The 25,779-nt window shown below is 40.0% G+C and overlaps 1 long non-coding RNA gene across 1 annotated transcript in view; it reads right to left on the reverse strand.

Moving 5' to 3' along the window:
- LOC138752280 (uncharacterized) overlaps window positions 1-25,779 on the reverse strand; it is a 102,410-nt gene that overhangs the window by 68,323 nt on the left and 8,308 nt on the right. Inside the window, exons 2-4 of the long non-coding RNA XR_011350477.1 lie at window positions 20,961-21,082; window positions 15,426-15,535; window positions 9,798-9,910 (exon numbers count right to left, since the gene is read on the reverse strand). This is a non-coding gene — a long non-coding RNA (uncharacterized lncRNA). The remainder of the gene's footprint in view (window positions 1-9,797; window positions 9,911-15,425; window positions 15,536-20,960; window positions 21,083-25,779) is intronic.

The following is a 25,779-nucleotide window of genomic DNA, read 5'->3' on the forward strand; positions in this document are numbered from 1 at the left end:
AGCAGAGTTGGCAAGGGTGGCACGGTTGGCATAATGGTAATCACAGTACCTTCACTGCACCAGCGATCAGGACTGGGCTTCGAATCCCGCGCCATCTGTAAGGAGTTACATTCTCCCCCTGTCTGCGTGGGTTTTCCTTAGGTGCTCCAGCCAGTATATTCAAAATATATTGAGGATTTAGGTTAATTGGGCGGCATGGACTCATGGCTGAAATGGCTTGTTATTGTGCTCTATGTCTAAATCGATGGTTCTCAACCCTTTTTATTTCCACTCGCATACCACTTTAAGTATTCCCTATGCCAGCAGGACTCTGTGAATATTCAGGGATTGCTTAAAGTGGTATGTGGGTGGAAAGGGAAGGTTGAGAATCACTGCTTTAGACCCAACTGTTACTGAAAATGTTTTGCTTGAGAAAAATTGTCATTGGCCCATTTCCTTTGGAGTTCTGAAACCGTGCACATAACGAGTCAATGAGGTACGATTAAAACAGTGGTTTTCAAACTTTTTCTTTCCACCCATATACCACCTTAAGCAATCCCTTACGAATCACAGACCACCTATGGCATAGGGAATACTTAAAGTGGTATGCAAGTGGAAAGAAAAAGGTTGAGAACTGCTGGTCTAAATTTAAATTTAAAAATCTCAGGCCCGAAACATTGGTAATATATCTTTACCTCTTATAGATGTTGCAAGAGTGGCCAAGTTCCTCCAACATTGCTGCGTTTTGTCAGCAGAACCTATAAACTATTCAGTACATGATCTCAAAAATAATAATAGACAACTGTGACATCGTTGTATCTAGGAAAGTGCCAGGTTCAGTGGGTTCACAGAGAGACGAGTCTGGACACTAGTGTTACAAGCAAAGGTAGCTTTATTGAACTCACAAGAGATAAATAGGGGAAAGATGCTTAATCCAAACGATGATTAATTACTCTACTTCTAAACATCTATATAGACATTCACATCAGATCCAGCGTGGACTCTGATACCAGTGGCAAATTATCTTCTATACGCTCCTACACATGTACACATTTCACAGACAGGGACTTTCAAACACACTCTTACCAATGGCGGTGCAGCTCACTGCAAGCACTGATTTATCACAGTACCTCAGCTCAATTACCCATGACTCCTCTAGTGATGTCCAGCGACCTGGCATAGAGAGATGTCCGAGATTGAACCAAGAGGCAGAGAGAAAGAAATGTAGTATGCATCAATGTTTTATACTGTTCTGAGCTGGATGCCTGACCACTGATGATACCAAGACATTTAAATGAGCCAATGGCAAGGTGTGCCCTAGTGGGTGGCTGGACTCCAATGTTAATTGGTAGGTGATGCGATTTACAAGTTTCTGACTGGGAGGTCATATGACCTCCAATCCACAATGTTCCAGGCAGAGAGGCCACGTGTTCCACCACAATCCACATACAACAGCCATAGGATGATGGAGCAGAGAAACAAGTTCTTCTGACAATAGAATCTGAGCCCTCAACCATGTATTTAAACCAATACTACATTAATTTCACTTTTTAAAATTTACCTTTCATTCAGATCAACCTCCCTTGGATTCTCACATTTATCTGCAAACTAGGGGCCAATTACAGTTGTCAAACTGACCAGACTGCACATCTGTGGGATATGGGTTGGAGGAGAGGGGGGGAGGGGCATCAGGAGATGCACAGAAATCCTACACAGTCACCGGGAGAATGTGCAAGCCTCGTACAGATAGAACTCGAGGTCAGGATGAACCCAGGTGTCTGGCAATATGAGCCATCGGTTGTACCAGCCCAAGTTAATGATAATTTATAACAACATCTGGATTTGTATTATAAAAACTCATGCATTAAAGTGCCTTTTGATGCTTCATCAAGCAAACAAAAATATGTAGTGAGCCACAAAGAAATTTAAGGCAGACACCTGAAGGCTTGTTAAAAAATAGAGGCTGATGTTGCTTTTTAATGAAGCTGAAAGTTTCATGTGGAGAAGGTGAAGTCTTCCACTGGAGAAAATCTCAATAAATTCATGTATAAATCAGTGATTACATGACTGGTAGAGATTACAAGGATGTAAAGGGGAAAGCCTGTTGATAAATTTGAAACAATGGGTGAGAATTTTGATACTGAGGATTTTTTCCAATTCATTGACAATATGGGCTGAGATGGTGCTAAATGTGACCTGGGCTACAATGTTTTGAAGTTGTTAGGTGATGAATCAAAGGGGGAAGCTAGGAGTGTGCACAGGCAATCAATATATTGATGAAGATCCTAGCAGCAGATAGACTGAACCAGGGATAATAAAAACACACAGAAATGTTGGAGGACCAGCCGGTCTCGCAGGAATTGAAATGGGTGGCCACTGGTAGATCCTTGCTATTGCGGCAGAGAGAGAACTGAGGTGCTCAACAAAGCAATCTCCCAGTCAGCGCCTGGTCTGAGGTCACTCATAAATTAGAGGAGCAACACCTCATCTTCTTCCATCTGGGCACCCTCCAACTCACAGAAAGAGAGTAATGAATGGTAAATAATTTGCAGGAATGTGGGAAAAAAAAAACAGTGTAATGCGACCAATTAGATTACCTCAGGAGACGTTGGTTTAGCCTTGATGGGCAAATTATTTTCTTTCTCTCCTCATTTAATTTCCAGTAGATAGTGAAGGCTATAATAAATGCACAGCTATCCACTCCAATGTTTTACTCAGAGTCAAATATGACCATAAATGTCTGAACAGTAGGGTTTAAGGAGAGTGAACCAATCTGTGAATATGGATTCAATTTTCACAAAGCCATCTTTTCATGAGAAAAAGCTAAAAGAAAATAACTAATAGTTCAAATAACTAATAGCAACCTTTCTTTTTTTATATATAACTGACTGAACTTTATTTACAATGCAACCAGGTAAAGAATGGGGGTACATGGAGGAAATGTTTTGGAGCCTCTTGCAACAAACTTGCAACCATCTGAAAAGGTGGCTTTGTTCATTGATGTCAGCATTATTTTTTCTGTGGCTCTCACTGACATCACTCTTGTCAACCAGAGTTTCAACCAACTCTTAGAACCAGGGTCTCTGTGGACATGGTTTCTGTATAAGCCGAGCTAATAGCCAGTTTTCTCTGCCTAAAGTCTGTCAGCATTCCATCAGTGAAAAACAAAATGCATCGGGGGATGCCTCCACTGCACAGAGAAATGTACAAGGGGCCGCGGGTCTAATTTGGAATTTGTTTTATCGATGCTGGTAATTTCCCTCCAGTTATTGCTGATTAGACTGCAGTCTACAACATACAGCATGAACTAATTAAAACTTGGTGTTGCTTCCACTGCTTTTCATTAATCCACTCCTTTTCCAAGCTGCTCATTATGTAGTATACTGAACCACAAAATCATTTTTTTTTCAATCCTGGAATTGCTGAGACCGTCAATATCACCCCAGTTTGTTCAGTATGTATCGTTTCTCTTCACAATTCAAATCCTATCCTTCAAAGACATGATCGGAACTAGGATGTTCTAGATATCAGGAATGACTGAGTGGGCTGACTGAGTCATTGTGAAGGTGTTTCTTCTTGCAGTGGAATCCTAAAACCATCACAATAAAGATATTTGGCACGCTAATTAATCCAACAGGGAAATCAGGAAAAGCTTCCTTACGCTGGTACAGATTGAAATGTAAGGCTTGCTATCACAAGATATGACCAATGGAAATAGCAGAAATGGTCACCAAATAAATGCAGAAGTGAACAACAGGCTCAACTAATGAGGCCGATAAAAACAGGTAATCCTCTTCTCTGCCAACATGGCAGAGAATGGCTTTGTGGTGAAGTTTGCAGATGATATGAACGAAGGTGGAGGACCAGGCAGTGTCGAGGAAACACAAAAGCTGCAGAAGGACTTAATCATCAGAATGGGCAGAGAAGTGACAAATGAAATATAACGTCCGAAAGTGCGCGGATATGCACTTTGGTAGAAAAAAATAGGCAGACTATTGTCTGCCTGGGGGAGAACATTTAAAGTGCCCAGATGCACAGGACCTAGGAGTCCTCATGCAGGGTAGCCTGAAAGTAAACTTGCAGATTGAAACAGTGGTGAAGATAACAAATGCAACACTGCCATTCATTTTGAAAGGAATAGTATATAAAAGCAGGGATGTGATGTTGAGGCTTTGTAAGGCCAGACCTTACTTGGAGTATTGTGAGCAGTTTTGAGCTCCTCTTTTAAGAAAGGATGAGCTGAAGTCAGGGAGGGTTCAAAGGAGGTTCACTCGGATGATTCTAGGAATGAAAGGGTTCTCATAAGAGGAGAGTTTGACAGCTCTTGGCTTGTATTCATTGGAATTTAGGTGAGGGGATCTCATTGAAATATTTTGAGTATTGAAAGGCATGGGCAGAGTAAATGTAGAAAGGTTATTTCCCAAAGTGGGAGAGTCTAGGACAAGAGGGCACAAGTGTGTCCACTTAAAGCAGAGATGCATAAGAATTTCTTCAGCTGGAGGGTAGTAAAGGTGAGGAATTTGTTGCCACTGACGGTGGAGGAGGCCATGTCCCTGGCCATAATTAAGACAGAGTTTGATAGGTTCTTGATTACCCAGGGCATCGGAGGTCATGGAGAAAAGGCCGGGCAGTGGGCCTGAGTGTGAAAATGGATCAGCTCATGATTAAAAGGCGGGGCTGACTCGATAAGGCTGAATAACCTATTTCTGCTCTTTTGCCTTAGGGTCTTAACATTAGCAGTTTTATTTACTAAGATATTGTGCTTAAATGCAACAACTTACAGGAAAATGCGGAAAGATATATAAAGTTAGACAAGAGAGTCTGCAGATGCTGGAGTTGTGTGCAGTATGCAAATAGGCTGGAGAAACTCAGCAGGTCATGCAGCATCCATGAGAAGTAAAGAGTCACCATCGTTTTGGCTCTGGGCCTGATGAAGGGCTCATGCATAAAACATCTGTTGCCCTTTACTTTCTGTGGCTACTGAGTGCCTGCTAAGATCCTGCAACATGTTTGTGTACTCCAAATAGAAACATATCTTTTTTGTCAACTTCCTTTTTAAGAGGATAGTCAAACTCACCAAAGGACAGATGAAGATTTTTTTTTAAAAATACTGAGTGAATACCCTGGACATTTGTTCAATAGCAAGAAGCCATCATAGACACAATGGGCCAAAGTCTCCTTCCTGCTCTAAAATAAAGACTGTGTCTCTACTGCAATTATTCCATTTTAATCCCTGTGACACTTTACAACCAAAAGCATAACCAAGTAAAACTAGAGAAATGCCACTCACCTTTGTTCTTTGCCCCTCCCCTACCAGAGTTCCATGGTTTTCAGCTTCCACCCTACCAGATGCAAAAAGGATTCACCATTGGACACACGTTCCCCTCCCCTCTCTGCATGTCATATGGATGGTTCACTTTATGACCTGTTCTGCTCTTCTGTCCATCATTTCCTCTCCACTGGAACATTCCCGTACAACACTTCCTGTCTCATCGCTCATTATCCCTTGCACATCCTCTAATCTAGCCTATTGCATTTGGTATTCGCAGTGTGACCTTCTTTCTCCTGAAATCAAATGCAAATTGGGTGATCATTCCACTCAGTCTGGGGGGATGACCCTGAGCTTTCTGGTGCATGATACTAGTTCCCATTCCAAACTGTCTGTCTGTGACCTCCTCCACCTCCATAATAATGGCTAAAGATAAATTATCTGAAGACACTTTGCAGCCTTCTGGAAAGAATGTTGTATTTTCAAACTCAAGGTCAACATTTCTCTCATTGTTTCCTGTTACCATGCCTCTGTACCTTTCTCAACACATCTCGTTAGTGGATGGTCAGTTCTCATGCTCCATATCACATGATAGTGAAACTTGGTTGCAGGAAGGACAGGACAGGCAGTTCAATGTCCTGGGCTTTTGTTTCTTTAGACATGAAAGAACAGGGGGGTGGGGAAATGAAAGAGAAAGGAGTGGCATTGCTCATCGGGGAAAATATCATGGCTGTACTCAGGTAGGAAAGACCAGAGGGCTTGTCTACTGAGGAGTGGAGTTGAGGAACGTGAAAAGTATGATCACACTCATAGGTTTGCATTATAGACCACCAAATAGTCAATGAGAATTGGAGGAGAAAAAGAGATAGCAGACAGCTGCAGGAAACATAAGGTTGTGATAGTAAATTTTAACTTTCCACATATTGACTGGAACTCCTATATTGTAAAAGGGCTGGATGGCTTGGAGTTTGTCACAACTGTTCCGGAAAGTTTTCTTAATCAATATATAGAGGCACCAAATTTTTCATCCCACTTGTTCCTCATTTTAAGGAATAAGAGGGGACAGGTGATAGAAGTATATGTAGGGGAAATATTTGGGGTCCAGTGATCACAATGCCATTAGTTTCAAGTTAATTATGGAGAAGGATAGGTCTGGGCCTCGGGTTGAGATTCTAAATTGGAGAAAGGCCAATTTTGAGGAAATGAGAAAGGATCTAGAATGTGTGGATTGGGATGTTGTTTTCGGGCAAGGGTGTGTGAGGTAAGTGGAGGATCTTCAAAGGTGAAATTTTGAGAATACAGTGTTTGTATGTTCATGTCAGGATCAAAGGCATGGGCAACCTAGGCTTCTGAGGGATACTGGGGACCTGGTTCAGAAGAAGAGAGAGGAGTACAACAGGTATAGGAAACATTGAGCAAATGAGGTACTTGAGGAGTATACAAAATGCAATAGAAACCTCAAGAAAGAAATTAGGAAGGCTAAAATAAGACATGAGATTTTTTGGAAGACAATACGAAGGAAAATCCTAAGGGCTTCTATAGATTTATTAAGAGCAAAAGGATAGTAATGAACACAATTGACCCCCTTAAAGATTAGAGTATTTGTCTTTGTATGGAAACAAAAGAGATGGGGAGATCTGAAATGTCTTTTTCATCAGAATTCATTCAGGAATTGGGCACAGGGTCGTTGGAAGTAAGGAAATTAAGCAGTGAGGTCATAGAACCTCAGCAGATTAAAGTGGAGGAAGTGCTTGCTGTCTAAAAGCAAATAAGTTTGGATAAATTCCCTTGGCCTGACAAGATATTCCCTTGGACATTGATGGAGGCTAGTGTAGAAATTACAAAGGCTCTAGAAGAAATATTTAAAATGTCTTAGCCATAGGTATGGTGTTGGAAGATTGGAGGGTAGTTCATATTGTTCCATTGTTTATAAAGTCTTCAAAATAAATCCTGTAAATTATAGTTGGCCTGATGTCAATAGGACGTAAATTATTAGAAGGAATTTTAAGAGATCAGAAATAGAATTATTTAGATAGCCAGAAATGGATTAGGGATAGCCAACATGGCTTTGTGTGCGGTAGGTCCTGTTTAATAAATCTTATAAAGTTTTTCGAGGAGGTTACCAAGAAAGTTGATGAAGGAAAGGCTGTGGATGTGGTCTACATCGACTTTAGTAAGGCCTTTATCAAGGTTCCACTTAGGGGGTTAGTCAGGAAGGTTCAGATGCTAAGTATTCATGGAGAGGTTGCAAACTGGACCCAAAATTGGCTGAATGCGAGAAGACAGAGAGTGGTAGTAGATGATCACTTCTCAGACTGAAGGCCTGTGATTAGCGGTGGGCCTCAGTGATCGATGCTGGGGCCATTGTTTCTTTTTGTCATCTATATCAATGGTCTGGATGATAAATGTGGTAAATTAAATCATCATGTTTACAGATGACACTAAGATTGGAGGAGTTGCAGACAGTAAAGTAGGTGTTCAAAGCTTGCAGAGGATCTGAACCAAATGGAAAAGTGGGATGAAAAATGGCAGAAGGAATTTAATGCAGAACAGTGTAAGCTGTTACATTTTGGAAGGTCAAACCAAGAAAGGACATGCATGATAAATGTGGGCCACTGAGGAGTGCAGTAGAACAGAGGGATCTGGGAATATAGGTACATAATTCCCTGAAAGTGCTGTCACAGATAGAGTTAGGAAAAAAAAAAGCTTTTCATATATTGGCCTTCATAAATCAAAATATTGAGTACTATTGAGATGGAATGTTATGGTAAATTTCTATAAGACATTGGTGAGGCCAAATTTGGGGCATTGAATCCAGTTTTAGTAACCTAGCTACAAGAAAGATAGAAATAAGATAGAAAGAGAGCAGCGAAGATTTACTAAGATGTTGTTGTCTGGATGTCAGGATCTGAGTTACAGTGAAAAGTTAAACTGGTTTAGGACTTGATTGCCTGGAGAGTAGAAGAATGAGGGAAGATATGAAAGAAGTATTTAAAATTATGAGGGGAAAAGTCAGAGTAAATGTTGATAGACGTTTTTTCACTGAGGGTAGATGAGATACGACCACAGGACATGGGTTAAGAGTGAACAGGGAAATGGTTATGGGGAAACATGAAGGGGGAACTTCTTCAGAGAATGATGGGAGTGTGGAACGAGCTGCCAGCTGAGGTGGTGAATATGGACTCAATTTAACATTTAAGAAGAGTTTGGACAGGTACATGGATGGGAGAGGTATGAAGAACTATGGACTGGGAGTAGGTCACTGGGAGTAGGCAAAAGAAAATAGCTTGACACAGACTAGAATGGCCAAAGAGGCCTGTTTCTGTGCTGTAGTGTTCTGTGGTTCTATGATCTGTCATAAACTGTCTCTGTACAGGGCAGCATGGTCAGTGTCGCGGCTAGTGCAATGTCTTTACAGTGCCAGAAATCGATGGGAGTCAAATCCTGGACTGTCTATATGGAGTTTGTACATTCTCCCTTTGTCTGCGTGGGTTTTCCCTGGAACTCTGGTTTCCTCCCACCATTTGAAACGTACCAGTGGGGTAGGTTAATTGAGTGTAAATTGGGTGGCACAGACTCATGGATGACATGGCTTATTACTGTGTTGAATGTCTAAATTTAATATAATTACATTTTAAAAGAAATTAAATTTACAGTCTTTGGTCTTGCACCTTGTTGCTTTACCCCATCACCCTACTTTGAGGCGACAATCTCTTTATTCTTCCCCTCAGTTTGATCCTCTTTCTGCAGATGTTGCTCACCTCACTGAGTAATTCCAGAATTCTATGTTTATTTTGTGTTGTAATGCATTGAGAAGACAAAAACCCAGTTGATTATCAAGTGGATATAAGTGAGTGCATTTATGGCACCATGGATTATTGGGAGCAAGAATATTATTTAGCCAATAATATTTGAATTGAGAGGCATCTTGTAACTTGGACACATGCCTAAGTGTGCTCTTCATCAACTGCCTTGGCAATTGCATTTCACAAGGTCATCCTCTTGCAATCCATCATCTACATTCCCCCCATTTATTTGATTGCTGCTGGAAAAATTATCTTGCCGTCGTAAGGAATAGGTTAGGTACGGGGCCTGGTCTGCATTAAAACATGTAATCATCTTGGTAGCTCTCTACCAACTATTGTAATGGTATTCAGAGCACATTACTTGCAGACCTATTCCACAGGAAATTGACTTATGTCATCCTACATTCATGTGAGTAATCGTGAGGAAGATTTATCTTTAAAACAAAATCTAGATAAAGAAAAGCTTATGGTATCTTTATGGATGTTCTGCATTGTTTACATAAAGTGAACTTTCACTTTTGTAATGCAGGAGATACGTATCTAATTCAAGCATTGTAGGCTCCTGTGAACAATAAATTAAACACGTGATCAGACTCAGTGACGGTTAAGAGTTAAATGTTGGCCAAGACTTTCTGAATGATGACCTCCTTAAATATTGGAATGGGATTGTTCACACCTGCTTGAGAGATCAGAGGTACTGTATCCTCAGCTTAACCCTTCAATCAAAAGATGGAATTTCTTACCGAGTCTGTTGCAGCTAAACTGTCAGATGAAGTTAGGTGTTGATAATCCCTGGAGACGTGCTTGAGCCCACCTCTCCTTATTTAAAGTTGAGTGCACTACCAATTGAACAAACCTAAATGGTAAAATGTAAAGAATATTTAGCCTGCTGATATAATGCATAATAAGAACATTATGTTATATTGAATGTGCTATACCGGTATATAAATTTTATTATTGTTCCTGTAAAAAAATACAATCTTGCTTCTTCTGGTTTACATCATTCTTATCATACTTAAATATTGTTTTGGCCCTAGTTCACATGCTTCAGTGTATTGTCAGCACAAGACATCTGTGTTGCTTATTTTGTTCGGAAATTTAAAATGTCAGCAAACGGGCTCCAGCATTATTCAGTAATAGAGCAGAATTTAAACTAAATTACACTTTTTATTCAGGATTGATTACTTGCCATTGTTAGTGGTCTGAGTCATTAGTCATTCACTTACCATCTTCTATCTGTTACAAATTGAGGGACCACACTGCCATTTTCTCTTTAACTTAGGAGCGCATGGAAAATATCTGATTTGTTCGTGCATGGCGGAAGGACAAGCCATCATTCCCTTATGGGCATTTGTAATGTTATGAAAAATGACTCATTTAACTATCAGCTTTACTGGTTGTGCCCCCAGGTAAGGATTCTACTGAGAGATAAAAAAAAAACCAAAGCAAATGCTTAATTTTTTTTTCTCTGTGGAAAACTTGCACCGAAAGATATGTCATTTTCTAAATCTTCCTCTCAGTGCGATGGATTCAGCAAGTATCCCAAATCTTAACCTTAGAACGGAATGATTCAAATTCCTAAAAGGAAAACCAAATCAATGATTTGCACCCAGGGATTGCTGTAAGAAGTGGCCAATTTTCCATACAAGGAAATAAAAGGCGGTCATGGATGTTCAATCCATTCTGTTTATACTCCATAAAAAATTAACAACACCTGTTATTTGGGCACTCCAGGGACCAAGGTCACAATCACCTTGCTTCCGGGATTAAAATAGTGGAGAGGGAGTGACACTAGTTGACCTCTATTGTCCACCAGAGATATGTGAACCAAGGAAGAATATGATACAATGAACATACAATTCTGATTTGATGCCAGTGTGGGTCATCTGCATTTCAGTGTTTTTTTTTTGCCCTATTTTATCTTCTCAATGTCAAATCTGTATTAACTAAGAGGAGTGACTCCACATCGAGGTGATTTAAAGAGTAGTTTGACTTCCTCTGGCAAGAGTTTATTTGGCCAATGGACTCTAACGCTGGGTCTTCAAACAATCTCATCAATCCTATTACCATTTTGTTGTATCCTATTAACTCCTTTTGCATCTATGTTTAGGGTCATATGGATTAGCCCAATAACCAGCATGTATTTGGTATGTCAGAGGTAACTGAAATACCCAGTGGAAACCTTAAGCAGTTACAGGGAGAACTTTAGAAAAAAAGAACTTGAGACGGAATCAAATCCAATCAATTGAGCTCCAAGGCAGCACTACTGCCAACAGTCCCCATGTACTTCCTATCAATTCTAACAATGCAATTCTTCAAAGCCTTTGCTATTTTCCAAAGTTGTTTCCATTGTTAAGCCTGTACACTGAGGGAAAGTAAATGACCCCTGCCTGAATTTAATATGTCCTGCAAATGAGTTGCTGCCACACATGGATCTTTACCAAGGAGAAGAGGATGGGCTGAAAGGGCAGAGACAGGGAGAAGGAAGAAGGAGGTATGATGAAATGCTGCTTTCACTTATGATGCACCAACTCCACATTCATCCACAATTGTACACAACTTACTTTCCCTCATATTCCGTCTTGGCTCCCTCCAACCAGGTGGCATTAACATCAACTTCTCCTGTTCCCATTAGGCACCCTCTCCCCACCTTTCTCATTCCCTATCCCTTGTCTCCCTCTGTCTCCTATCTCCATTTCCACATTCACAGAACTACCCATGTCCTCCAATCAATTCTCACATTTTTATCTCCTGCCCTCCCTACCCATGGCTGTTGTCCAGCACTTCCTTTATCTCCCTGCCTTTTTATTCATGTGCCTGCTTAATTTTTGCTGACACCTGGACAAAGGGCCCAGGCCCAGAACGTTGGCTATAGATCTTGGCCTCCTCTGGAGGCTGCTCGACCTGCTGAGTTTCTCCAGTACTTTTGTTTGTTTATTTTCCCTCAGTGACCATCACAACAATATCCTGGTCACAATGCAAACACTAAAGTGTAAACATTCCCAGCCAAATATAAATTAAATGAAGCATAGAACGTTAGGAACTCAATATTGTGAATTTCTTTACTGCTTATATATAGAGGGTCTTAATTATTCATAATTAATTGTGGGATGTTCATTCTTTCTTAGTGTTCAGCACAATTTATCATTTAGGTTATTAAAGTAACAGATAAGATATGTTTAATCTTTGAATGTCTATTTCAATGGAATTTAGAACAATGTGATAGGGGATCTTATAACAGTATGTAATATTATGAAAGGCATAAATAAGATTGAGGTTGGGGAGACCAGAACTAGGGTTAAGATTCAGGGTAGTAAATTTAGGACAGAGATACGGAGGGATTGGATTTCCCAGAAGGTGATGAATCTGTGGAATTCACTTCCCCTTTGAGCAACAGAAGTGACCTCAGTAAATACCTTCAGGACAAGGTTGGACAGATTTCTACATAGTAAGGAAACTAAGGGATATGGGGAAAAGGCAGGTAGGTGGAAATGAGCCTATCATCAGATCGTCAGGATGTCCTATACCTGCTCCTATTTCTCAGGTTCTTATGTTCCAGCAAACTAGATGCAAGTAACATTTGTGCATTGAAAAACTTAATAAACTTCAAATTTATTTGATATAAAAATGATTCAATAAAAGAAAGCATATTGTGGGAGGAAAATCTATCTAGATATAAATATAAAAACCAGCAATGAAGTGCAGATGTCCATTGTTATGACTAAGATTCAGAGAATCCATTGTTGTAAATCACACTGTTCATTTCAAATGAATTTGCAGGCATTAATGCTCGGTCTTTGTGGTCCAATGATAGTATGAATTCAAGGGAAGGAAGTCGCCGTAGGCATAACCACAGCAACACAATAATGTTTGTTATTTCTGTTCATTGTGCATGCTTACCTTTCCAGAACTCTAATCCTGTAACGTTGAGTTAATAGGGGCCAGGGGGAGCATGTTGTTCATGAACCGATTCTCCAGCAGCTCTTAATCTACATCCCACACAGGCAGTTAAAGATTAAATTGTGTTCTTCCAAGATTCAGATGAATTGCTTCACATTCAACTAGTCTATAACCCAAAGTGAATCTTCCCATCAAAATAAAAGAGGCTTTGCCTGTATCACAAATCGTTAGCTGATAAATTTTAAGATGAAAATATTTTGCATATGTTGATTATTGAATGTTTAATAAAGGTTTTGGCCTACTCACTTGAGTATTCTTCATATTTTTGTTGAAGTGCAGATTAAATGTGGGGTAAAGCTTGAGCTCAAGCTTTTTATTGATCCAGTTAGAGAGTTGGTTCTCTGTCAGAAACAGATGCCAGCAAAATAAAAACTAACTTTTCTTAAGACTGATCAAATGATCTGGTCTCACGGATTTTTCTTATGAGCAATTTCACTCCAGAGGAGAAATTTTGTTCAGCTTTCTCCAATAAGTGCTATTGACCATAATAAATAAAAGATAGGTCCCCACCAAAAAAAGTTCCAGCACATTCTCATCTAGTCAAGGTGATCACTATGAAGTACTGCATTATGTTTCAGAGAGCTTCGAGATGTATAAATATTTTAATACAAGTGAGTCACAAACTGCCCTGCTCCGGTCCAATCAGTGATGAATCACAATGTCAAGAGGTCTCACGTGACATCCCACACGGTGCAGGACCACCTGCTTCAATCTAAAGATCATATACTTCATGGAAACTACGTTATGTACTAATGTTACTTTAATCAGGGGCTGCTCAGAAACCAATAAAAGAACTGTGAGCATTATTGCTAAGTCAAGATTTTTGAGCTAGAATTATTTTGAATATATTATGTCTTTTCAAAAATTATTTATTGCCTCATTTTAATTCAGGTAACAATTTTAGTTTTTTTTTTCTTATAAGGTACCTGTTCGTCTGCAGCAAATAAGAATTTTGGTACAATTTATATACAATATATGACATTAACATACTTCAATTCTTGCAACCCCCTCCCCTTTCCAATTACACCCCACCCATAACTCTGCTCACACACTCAACTCCCACTCTCCAACATTCACTGCACTGCTTTCTGGCATTTTCTCATACTTTGATGAAGCGCTCAGGCCCAAAACGTTGGTGGTGTATCTTTACCTTGGCTACATAAAGGCACTGTTTGACCTGCTGTCTCATCAATTCTCCATTATTTGTGTTTTTTTTCATTATATACTAATGATTTGGATATCGAATTGATGACTTTGTCAGCAGGTTTGCAGATGATACAAAGAAAGGAGAAGGGGCAGGTGAAGTTGAAGAAGTACTGATTCTACAGAAGAATTTAAGGGCAGGTTAGGCGACTGGGCAAGGAAATAACAGATGGAATAGAGCGGAGAGAAATGTGTGCCCTTTGATGGAAGGAATAAAGACAATTTTCTAAATGGGCAACAAATTTAGAAATCAGAGATGCAGAGGGAGTTCGGAGACCTTGTGCAAGATTCCTTTCAGGTTAACTTGCAGGTAGAGTTGGTGGAAAGGAAACAAATGCAATGTCAGCATTCAGTTTGAGAGAGAGGGAGTGAACCTAAAAGCAGGGATGTAATGTTGAGACTTTGTCAGGCATAGTTAGACAATATTTGGAGTACTGTGAGTTGTTTTGAGATCCTTACCCAAAGAAGAATGTGTTGGCATTGGAGGGGGTCCAGAGTAGGTTCATGACAATGATCCCAGAATGAAAGGGTTATCATATCAAAAATAGCTCAGTAACCGTACTTTGGAGTTTTCAAGAATGAGAGGGGATCTCATTGAAACCTATCAAATACTGAAAGACCTGGATAAAGTGGACGTGGGTAGGTTCCTTCAAATGGAGGTGGAGTCTGGGATCAGATGGCACAGCATTAGAATGCAATATTGTCCCTTCAGAATAGAGTTAATGAGGAAGGTGGAGAATCTATGAAATTCATTGCCATTTGCAGCTTTGAAGGCCAAGTTATTGGGGATATTTAAGATAGAAGTAGATAGAAGTCAGGAGAATGGAGTTGAAAGGATAGTAAATCAGCCATGAAGGAATGGTGAGAAAGAAGTAATGGGCCAAATGGCCTAAATCCACTCTTATTTCTTATAGCCTTAAGGTTTCTTTGGTTATCTCCTGAATTTGGCTTCATCAATTCAAAAACATCAATAACTCACCACATGTATGAAGCAGAGATTCTTACGAAGAAGTACGAGGCACTGCAGATTTAGAATGTGGAGCAAAAAACAAATTGGTAGAGGAACTCAGCAGCATCAATGGGGGCAGGATTGGCATCAGAAGTGATCCAATCAAGGGCATTAGGATAATCACGGTGGGGGGGGGGGGGTTTCGCAAACTAACATTTGAGGACCTACTCATTTTGGATTGGGGGAGGTGGTGCCTTACCTGCCATGGACCTTCTCCTGGGAAGACAAAACCACTCGACTCATTTTGGTGACACCCCTCTGATGGTGTCACCCGCAACCCCAAGATGACGCCCGTTGCTGCACTTGGACCTGCAGCGTAAAGACCTATAAGTATGGGTTCAAATTTTTGAAAGCAACCATTTTGTGTTTCTGATATATCTCAATGCTATAAACAAGTTGAATGTTGAACGTTGTACCTCAACCAAACATAAACTTTATTCACAAATAAATTAAACACAAAGTAAAATGATTCATAAATTTCCATCACTGTACATTGTTACATTCATTTTTATTTACACTATTACCACCACTGTGGCATCATTTCCTTACTCCCCTTCTGTTGTTTGAGAGGCTTCCCCTTGGTCTCAGCTCTCAGTTGTGCGTCCAACCCGCCAGAAACTCTCCCTTTCTAACCACACACTAGCTGATGATAGTAAGACTTTTCCCGTCAACAGCCAACACACCAACCCTCTTGCTGCAAAAGTCTCTCTCTTTCACACACACTGCCCTGTGCACGTCATTAGAACATCATTTGAAATAGACTATATACTCCACTTTTACCAAATAAATGCAGACAGACCTAAAAATTATTCAACATCATGTGTGATAATCATGAAAACCAAGGTTGGCATCAAAGAGTGAATTAAATGTATGGCCTAGCTTAAGAAGAGTTGCAGGCAGCGAGTGTTGGTGCTGAATCTTGTAAGAATGGTGTCCTTCCACTCATTTGTGCATTTTCAGTATAGGTCCCCCTCAAACGCTTTCTGAACCAACTGGGCCTTTCTTTTGTGGAGCATTGGGCGTCTGTGGTTCGGAAATATGTTTGTCAGAGTGGAGAATGAATTTTTGCACATTGCTGTGGAGGCGCTAAATGTTAAGATGTGTTTGAAAGGAGTCAGTACACTGGCAATTCCAATCAGATGTGTGCGGTACTTTGAGAGGATGGGCTGTATAGTTCAATCCCCCTCGATTGGCTTTGATGGTTTTTGTGAGCTGAAAAACTGTTTAGCAACTTCGTACTCTATCTTAATTATAGGAGATTGTGACAGGTCCATAATATGCTTCACAGCCTTTACATCAAGAAATGTACCCCTTTCTGGATTCAGTGCTACAAGTAACACTAGCCAACTGTGAGTTTCACTCACTGAATCTGTGATCGATCTCTCCAAGCTCTAAATCAACAGTGGTGTAGTACAGTCTCCGAAGTTCTGTTTTCTCATCATCATTCTTATGTCCTGTAGTTGACATAAATAACAGAATCTCTGTTTGGTAATTGTGGGTCTCAGAGGGGTTTCCGTAAGCAAGCTGTTGCACTGGCCTCGATATTTAAATCTGTCATCAAGTCAGTGTCCTCTTTCAGTAGAAGCTTCTTTGGTGAGTCCAACAGGGCAAGAACTGGGTGCACTAACTTGGCAATGAAACTGTGCTCGGTCATCTCGCGCATCAGGCCTACATCATCCATTCGTATCTCTGTACTATAGACCAACACAGAATCAAACTCACTAGAGGTACTCCCCAACTTGTGACCTATGCAACTTAAATCCACCTGTTTATACTAACAGACACTTAAAAAATTTAAAAAATATATACAATTTATCCCATTTACATTGTATTTTGGCTTTTACATTCTCTATAACAAGGATACAGGGCATGTAAGTGCCAAAATATGCTTACTTACCTGTTGAGTCGCATCCCAGAGTCCATAAGCTAGGGGCAGCCTTCTGGTTTCCTGTGCGCATGTGCGAGTCTTCAGTTGGCACATGTGCTGTGGGTTCATGTATTAGAGTTCGGTTGGCACATACACGAGAGTTAAGGGCGCAAATTCAGTATCATTAGGGCGCTAAACTCACACGTCTATAGGTTCCACCTAATTTCAAGGTGTAATAGGAGTTTCCTAATTCCTCCATTATAGCCTCTGTCACCACACTGCTGTGTTCTTAGGAGTTCATTTTGCATGTTGTGTCAAGTGTACATGGCGCTAGAGGGATCACTTTCACAACCTCAGGCAATTCAAGCTCCTTTTTAAGTGTATAGTCCAGTAAGGAGAAGAAAAGTCCACTATTCCACTCCAACATTATCAAACACCTCTATCTTGCCTCGCAAAGGCAACTGGTTTTCTGCCAAAAATCCGAAAACATCGATCAGAGAGGAAACATAATTCTTTCATAGTTGCTCTGTGTTGATAAGGGTGGAAATCTTCTTTCCAGTATTGAAATGCCTCTTCCACTTCATCACGTATGCATTCCACCCAGTAAAGCGTAACTTCCTTTCAGACGTCACGTGCTTAAGTAATGTTCTTTTCTTATTTTTGTTTTATTTCATTTAATTTCATTTAGCAAAAAAGCTACTTTGAATATGATAAATATAAATTAAGAAGTTTTGCCACAAAGGCTTGACTTGCCTGTGGGTGGCAGGGGCAAAATAACTTATTTGGTGGGGGGGTATGGCCCATGAATGGCCCCTCTTGGCACCAGCTGTGGGGGTGGGGGGAAGAATTGTCAATATTTCTGGTCTAAACCATTCTTCAAAACTGATTCTTATTTCATGGTGGAGGTGGTTCTAGAACCAAAGACTTGAATGCTGAGTCACACTCTCAAGTTCACATGTCTGTCCATGGGCTTTTACACTACCCCACCCTAACCACCCACAGATTGGAGGAACAACACCTCATTTTTCATCTGGGCACCCTCCAACCCCAGGGCATGAACACTGAGTTCACTGCATTCCACTAATCAGCTTGCCTTCCCCACCTCTCCCACCTCACTAGTTATTCCAGTTCCTACTTCCTTTCTCTCTCCACCTAGCCTAGACTTGTCTCCCCCTTCCTGCGGTCCTCGCCCCCCCCCTATCATCGCCCAACCTCACCACCCTCTCTCCCCCCCCCCTTTTGTTCGGACATCTCTCATGGTCCCCCATACCTTGATGAAGGGCTCAAGCCCGAAACGTTGGTGATGTATCTTTATTTTTGTGACATAAAGGCAAAGTTTGACCTGATGAGTTTCTCCAGCATTTGTGTGTGGTTTTTTTTACTTGAATGCTACATCACCTTAGCTCATTCTCTTCTTTATCAGCAGCGTGATTTGGCTTATAGCCCCCCCACCCCCAACCCCCAACAATCTTCATACTGTTGGTGGAAATAACTTTAAAAATAAATATTCTCTTTACCAATGATTATTATAGCACTATTCATGAACATTCCCATTCTTTATTATTAAAATTACAGTACTATTTATTATCATTGAGAAACTCTCCTTACACTAGATGGTGCTGTTCCCAAAACAATATATTAAATGCAAGGGCAAATGTGCACACAGGGTTCCAGTGACCTGAGCTTCTCACAGAAGGCAGCTATCAATGGTGAAGATATAGACGGCCTTGGAGAATGATGTCAAGTACCCACACCTCAGTAAGCAACACTCAGCAGATACCAGCAATGGAAAATGTGAGTTTTGGATTTGTGTGAGCCATCGTGCATAATTATGCTGTGGACATCAGACTGTGCCATCGTGCATAATTATGCTGTGGACATCAGACTGTACTGCATAGGAACAGGCCCTTTAGCCCATATTGTCTGTACCAAACATGATTCCAAACCAGTGGTTTTCAACCTTTTTCTTTCCACTCAGCTACCATTTTAAGTAATCCCTATGCCATGAGCGCTTTGTGATTAGTAAGGGATTGTTTAAGGTGGAATGTCAGTGGGAAAGGAAGAATCACTGCTCTGGACCCAATTGTTACTGAAATATTTTGCTTGAGAAATGTTGCCATTGGCACATTTCCTTTGGAGTTGTGAAACTGTGCACATAATGAGCCGATTAGGTACCATTAAAACAGTGGTTTTCAAACTTTTTCTTTCCACTCACATACCACAATAAGCCAACTCTTACTAATCATAGAGCACTTATGGTATAGGGATTGCTTAAAGTAGAACATAAGTTTAGATCGCACGGATTGATCTGCTGGGCGATGCCTGGAGATAATTGCGATCATGGAGGGTCCATCGAAACAACGTAACTTGCAATGAAAGTATGAAATGGGTGTTAAATTGAAACTGATAGAAATGGCCAAGAAAACCAACATTTGTGCTGCTGCAAGAACATTTGATGTGTATGAGAAGTTGATAAGAGATTGGAAGAAGAAAGAAGAGACCTGAAGAAAAATACCAAAAAAATCCAATGTTTGTTGAGAAAGGGAATCACTTGTTGGCCAGAGTTGGAAAATCAAGTTGCGGAATCTAGAAGGCTTTGAAATACTATTGTTTGCATCCACCACTATCCTTGACAGCATGTTCCCTGCTTCTCCCATTGTCAGAGTGAAAAAAAATGCCCTCCTTTAAACTCCCCCCCCCCACCCCCTGAACCTCCCTCTCCTATAACCTAAGTGCATGTCCTGTTGTATTTAATCTTTTTTTCCCCTGGGAAACTGATTTTATCTACCCAATTTATGCTTCTCAGAATTTTATAAACTCCGTCTCCAGAGAAAACATCTTTGCTTTGTCCAACTGTAGTTCATACCCTTTAATCCAAGACACATCCTGGCTAATCCCTTCTGTGCTCTTTCTCTAGCCTCCACGTCCTTCCTGTGACCAGACTTTGTGTGATCTGGTTCACCAGGAGGACAATGTCCAAGTTCATCAGGGCTATTAACAACATCAGCCATTCTCAAAGAGGGCAACAGCACATTTAAGGGGAGCCATGGATTGAAATCATAATTTTTTTTGTTTTTACGTAGTCGGTGGGAGAGAAGTACGGCAGAAAGCAACTAAACTTGATGGCTTCACAGGGAATGGAGGCCATAAACTTTGAGCAGAGTCCCAAGGGAGCCGTAGCCAAAAACAAAGGTTGGGAATGACTGCTCTAAATTACATTGTAGTAAATTACAATCGTGCAACAGTAATTACAAAGAGATATTGATGGATTGAAGAAAAGGAGGAAAATTTTGGCAAATAGGTTTCAATGTAGGCAATTATGAGGCCATCCACAGAGGATTTAAAAGGGCTTTTAAATGGTGACAAGTGTGAAAGAGCTGATATTTGAGAAGACTTCTTGGTCCATGATATTTAAAAAGTCAAATAAACCGACAGAAAAAAAGAAATGGGATAATGAGAGAGATAAAGGGACTGGAAAAGAGATTACATTTTAAAAAAATTACCATGTGAAGGAGTGTGTGAGATGTTACAAATGCGATTTATTTCATTTCTAGATAATAATTAAGATTTATGTAGCTGAGAAATTCCTTATACTTAAATAGACACACACACCCACACCCCCATTGCTTGTTCAAAGGAATCTGAATGGAGAAGGGATGATTGGCTTCAATCCACAGATGTTTGCTCTTAACTAATTTCATAAACTAAGCAGGCTCGAGTCCTGGTTAGTGTTTCAATGGGACACTGTTTGTGATTACATTTGGATAAAAGGGAAGCGGTGGGGCACCATCCCTGAGAATCATGTACATCAGCAAACTGAGGCCTGTCTTCCACATTTTAATGGGATAGTACATATTCACCTCTTACCCACTTCTCACCATTCATGCGTTTTAATGTTGTCTCTCTGAACGAAGCATCAACAGCCTGGAAGATGCAAAGGAACCTTGGCACATCTGAAGCTGTGCTTGAGAGTGCAGGAGCTTACAGACCTGAGGCCAAAGAACAAAATTTGAGTGTTGAAATTGTGTTTTCTGGAGGAAAACACAGTGCCCTGTCCAGGGTTGCAGCAAGACGTATAGAGCGCATATATTCAGAATGCCCTATCCAAATCCATTGTAGCCACAGAATTGCCAGCTAGCCATCAGCACAATTATGGCCATTAAGTATTCAAATTCATTGTTTCTGATCAATAATCTGGGCTCTGGATAAGAGTGGAGAGACTTAACCAATGGGCAAACATAGCTTGAAGTTAATCTTTGAATGATCCATGTTTGTCCTGTGAGTAGATTTTGCAGGCCAGTGAACTTTAAATGTTGCATGGAGATACTAGAAGACTGTGGATGCTGTAATCTGATGCTAAACTTCTTGTTGGAGAAACTCAGTGGGCCAAGCAGCACCAGTGGGAGAAAAAAAAAATGGTGGATGTTTCAAACCGAAACCCTTTATCTTTAAATTAAATGTATAAACACAGAAAAAAGCCGAGTCCAGCCATGAGGACTCGTGTCACCAAATTAAACTCAATTAACCTACAACTCTGTATGTTTTGGAGGGTGGGATGAAACCAGAGCACTGAGGAAACCCACACAGATTATGGGGAGAATATTCAAACTTCTTGCAGCAATTGGCTCTGTAATAGCCTTGTGCTATCTATTACACCAACTACCCTGCCCATTGAGACTGGGGATGTGGAGAAGGGAAGCTAGAGTAGAGGACAGGGTGAGATAGATACCTTCTTGTAGCAATCCAGTGGTTTTATTTTAATGGCTTCTGAATCAAGTTTTACTGACACTGGCCACGTTGAACCTGTTCTTTGCCACTGACAGAATGTCCACGGGGCGCTGACCCCTTGTGGCCATGCAGCTCCCAACATCTTGCTGTGTTCCATAAGCCAGTGGAACTCATGACTGCCTAACGACTGCTTTGATGGGGTTCTGAAAGCCAGTCTTATCAAAGGCCTTTTGCAATATTTTGAGATATGATGATGACCAAAATTATTGAGAAAAAACTGAAACAAGACCAAAAGTCTGAGGAGCAGAAATAGGCTGTTCAGCCCATCAAGTCTGCTCTGCCATTTAATCATGAGCTGATGCTTTTTTCCCACAACCCCCTCTCCTGTTCTTCTCCCCATAACGTTTAAACTACTCAAAAGTAATAAATATATTCAATATCACCTTTGACCTCTAACTATTTTATTAAAAATCCCTTTAAGTATTGTTTAAAAGATCTTCATTTATCTTTTACTGACCCTCAGAAACTCCATTCAAATTAATGGAGATGAAATGCATTCACCCACTATGGCTGAAAAAAGGAAGGACAGATCAAATCGATGTCCAACCCATGTAACAGAACTAAGTCTGAGCCCAGTGCCCTGTCCAGGGTTGCAGCAAGACGTATAGAGCGCATATATTCAGAATGCCCTATCCAAATCCATTGTAGCCATAGAATTGCCAGCTAGCCATCAGCACAATTCTGGCCATTAAGTATTCAAATTCATTGTTTCTGATCAATAATCTGGGCTCTGGATAAGAGTGGAGAGACTTAACCAATGGGCAAACATAGCTTGAAGTTAATCTTTGAATGATCCATGTTCGACTCTTCAGTTTTGAAATGAAATCTTTTTTTTCTGATGCCACAGGTATCAAGTAAAGCTAATTATAGTGAATTCGATCCAATAAATAGTCGTTCGAAGGCTAAGTGAGACACATTAGTGATGTGCTTTCAATTAGTTTCAATAAAAGTCCAGGTGTATTTAATCTTTTATTTAACACGTAAATTTGAAATGATTTTCTTTTGATAATTTTATTTTTCATTTGAATACAAACATATAATTCTTCATCATAAACAATGAAATAAAAAGATACAAAATGATAGATTATTTAATTTTTCTTTTTATTCCCCCATCCCTCCCCAAAAGAAAAATTTTAAAAAACACCTGTTGTTAAGGTAGAGTTGCCATAAAGGTTTATATTCAGGTGTTAAGTTTATTGAGGTAATTCTATTATTAACAAATTTTGTGTTAAACTTAACTCATCTCTTTATGTATCTCTAAATTGCTGCTGGTGAGGTGTAACAACACACTCAGCCGAACACACTCAGGACGCCTGCGGGGACCAGCATGATGCCCACCTAACAAGGTATGTAAACAAATTAAATCAAATTTTGGCTCTTACACTAATTTAAAAATTGCTTAATTGTTAACAAGCTGGACAGTGATTCTCACTTAATATCACCCATGCAACTTTGACATCCAGTTTCCACCACTCTCCAAAACATGCAGGGTTGGTGATTAATTACGTGTAATTAGTGGAATTAGCTTCTAAAGTGTTGAAAATAAATTAAAAATATAGAATAAAGCTAATTTTCAATACCAACAATCCACATTTTATGTAATTAAATCACTCCTCTCAAATTACAACTGTACAGAACCATTTTGATTTTTTTTGGTTTCTAAATCTAACTCTTGAATCTAAATTAGCACCAGGAAGTGGAAATTCCAATTGATATCAGATGTAGCTACAAAAGCATGATTTTATTTGGAACAATAGCTACTTAACCCCTGCTTAATTTGCCATTAAAAAGAATGCAGAATTATATTCTTATCAGTTTATCCATCAAGTGACTTTGGACAACTATTATCACCTTAAATACACAAAAGTGTTGGAGTATTTACTACAATCACAGAATCTGCAGACTTTCTTGTTTCACTTATCATCTTAAAACAAGCTTTGTGTGAATGCTTCAACCTTTCATTGAGATAGCAGTTAAATAATGGGTACCAGGGAGAGATTAATGGCATAGAGAGCATAATCTGTCAGCTCCCACCATGATAACCATTGTCTGTAAAATATGGCACCAAAAAAGATCTCATAGTTCAGTGCAGTGTCTTGAAGCATGGAATCTTATTTGGGGAATTCATATGTATCAAAATGCTGTGAAGTTCGTGCTCCTGGTTTTATTTGCAGTTTGAAGCGTATTTTGTGGTCATAGATTTCATGGTGATTACCAATATCTTCTACTTCATTGACGTTTGATGGTGTTTGCATTGAAGTAGCAGTATTTGTGCCCATGTGTTCTTAAAAGCTTTGCTTGGAAATGCCAGGGTTATCCTACATTCCTGCCACAGAGCTGGGTGCTGTGACTGAACACAAAAGTCAGTAAGGAAGCTGCTTTATTCAAGTTTTGCAAAGGGAGATTGACTTAACATCAGAGACACCTTTCATTCCTATAGTGACGAACACCTATAATTGGGAAAGGTGAGGCCATTTCTATTTCTTGCATTTGTTCAGCTCATCTCAGTGTATTTATCTACAAGTATTTTCAAGTGTTAATTTAATCCATTTTTTAAAAAAAAAATGCATCATCTGAGAATTTTAAATAGGTTTATTCATTTTAATAGTTTTTAAATGCATTTGCAGAGTTGTTCATGAGTATCCCAAACATTTTGACTGCATCACTGCCCTTTAAGACTGGGGAGTGTTTTTAAAAAAAAATGCAGAAATGCTGGAGGAACTCAGCAGGTCTTAGAGCATCCAAAGGATATTCAGGTATTACTGATGTTTCGGGCCTGAGCCCTTCTAGTGTTTTAGCCAGGTGTCTAAGCAGTTTTGTAAGCATTTTTTATTCTTCATAGTTTGAGGGTTTTGTACAAGAAATAGAACCAGAAGTCAGGCTTGCTTACTCTGTCTGTCTGTTGAACTATTCAATAACAACAAGGCTGTTGTGCCACATTATCCTTAATTCCTCTACTCTGCAAAAATCTAGGTAGCTGTCTTCACCAGCAACTGTACCTCTGGTCTCTGAGGCTGACATGAGTAGAACCTTCAGGAGGGAGATTCCTCAAAAAGTGTCTGGACCAGACAGTACTGGTGTACCTGGCCAAGTCCTCAAAAACTCAGCAGGTCAAGCAGCCGAGAAAGAATGGTTGATGTTTTGAGCCGAAATTTTTCATTAGGACTGAGGAAAATTGGGACAGAAGGAGTGTAAAGAGGACAGGGAGGGATGGATGAGGCAGAGGTCCCACATGGATGCTTTTATGCGGCACATGATTGAACATCTTATCAAAACCCAAACAGATAACATCCATCAGTCCCTTTCTAGTCACCTCCATGATATATTGTCAAAGAACTCTAGTACATTTGTCAAACATGACCTGAACTTCTTGTCCAGTTTTGGATCTCATTGACCACATGAGAGCTGGCTTCAATCTAGATGTTCTCTCTGGAAGATCCTTCTCCGGTAAAATCACACTTAGCAGGCTCGCCACTGTCAGGAAATTCAAGGTAATTTAAAATCTTTGAATGATAGACAGTGTATCAGTAACGAATAGTGCACAGTATAATGCACAAACTGGTCTCCAGTGGAAATGCAGCTCGCACTTTCTCTGGGCCTTTATTACATTTAGTTACAAATCACTTTTTTTTTGCACATACTCTCAGTACTTTTGTGCTTTGAATACAGTAAATTGGAGGAAATGTGTGCCTTTTTATTGTACAGCTTAAGCAATTAGTGAAAGAAGAAAGTATTAGAAGGATGCATTGATGAAGTGGGATGAGGGTCATCGGGAGCATTAATAATGCCATTGGCCTGTTTGGTCCTGAGATGTTAATTCTACATAATTAGTCATGGGCATATCCATTTGGAGAAGACTGCATATTTTGAGGCACAGAATTATCGATTTCAAGCCTAG

Source organism: Narcine bancroftii, chromosome 2, assembly GCF_036971445.1.
Source record: "Narcine bancroftii isolate sNarBan1 chromosome 2, sNarBan1.hap1, whole genome shotgun sequence".
In the NCBI taxonomy this organism is placed as follows: Eukaryota; Metazoa; Chordata; class Chondrichthyes; order Torpediniformes; family Narcinidae; genus Narcine; species Narcine bancroftii.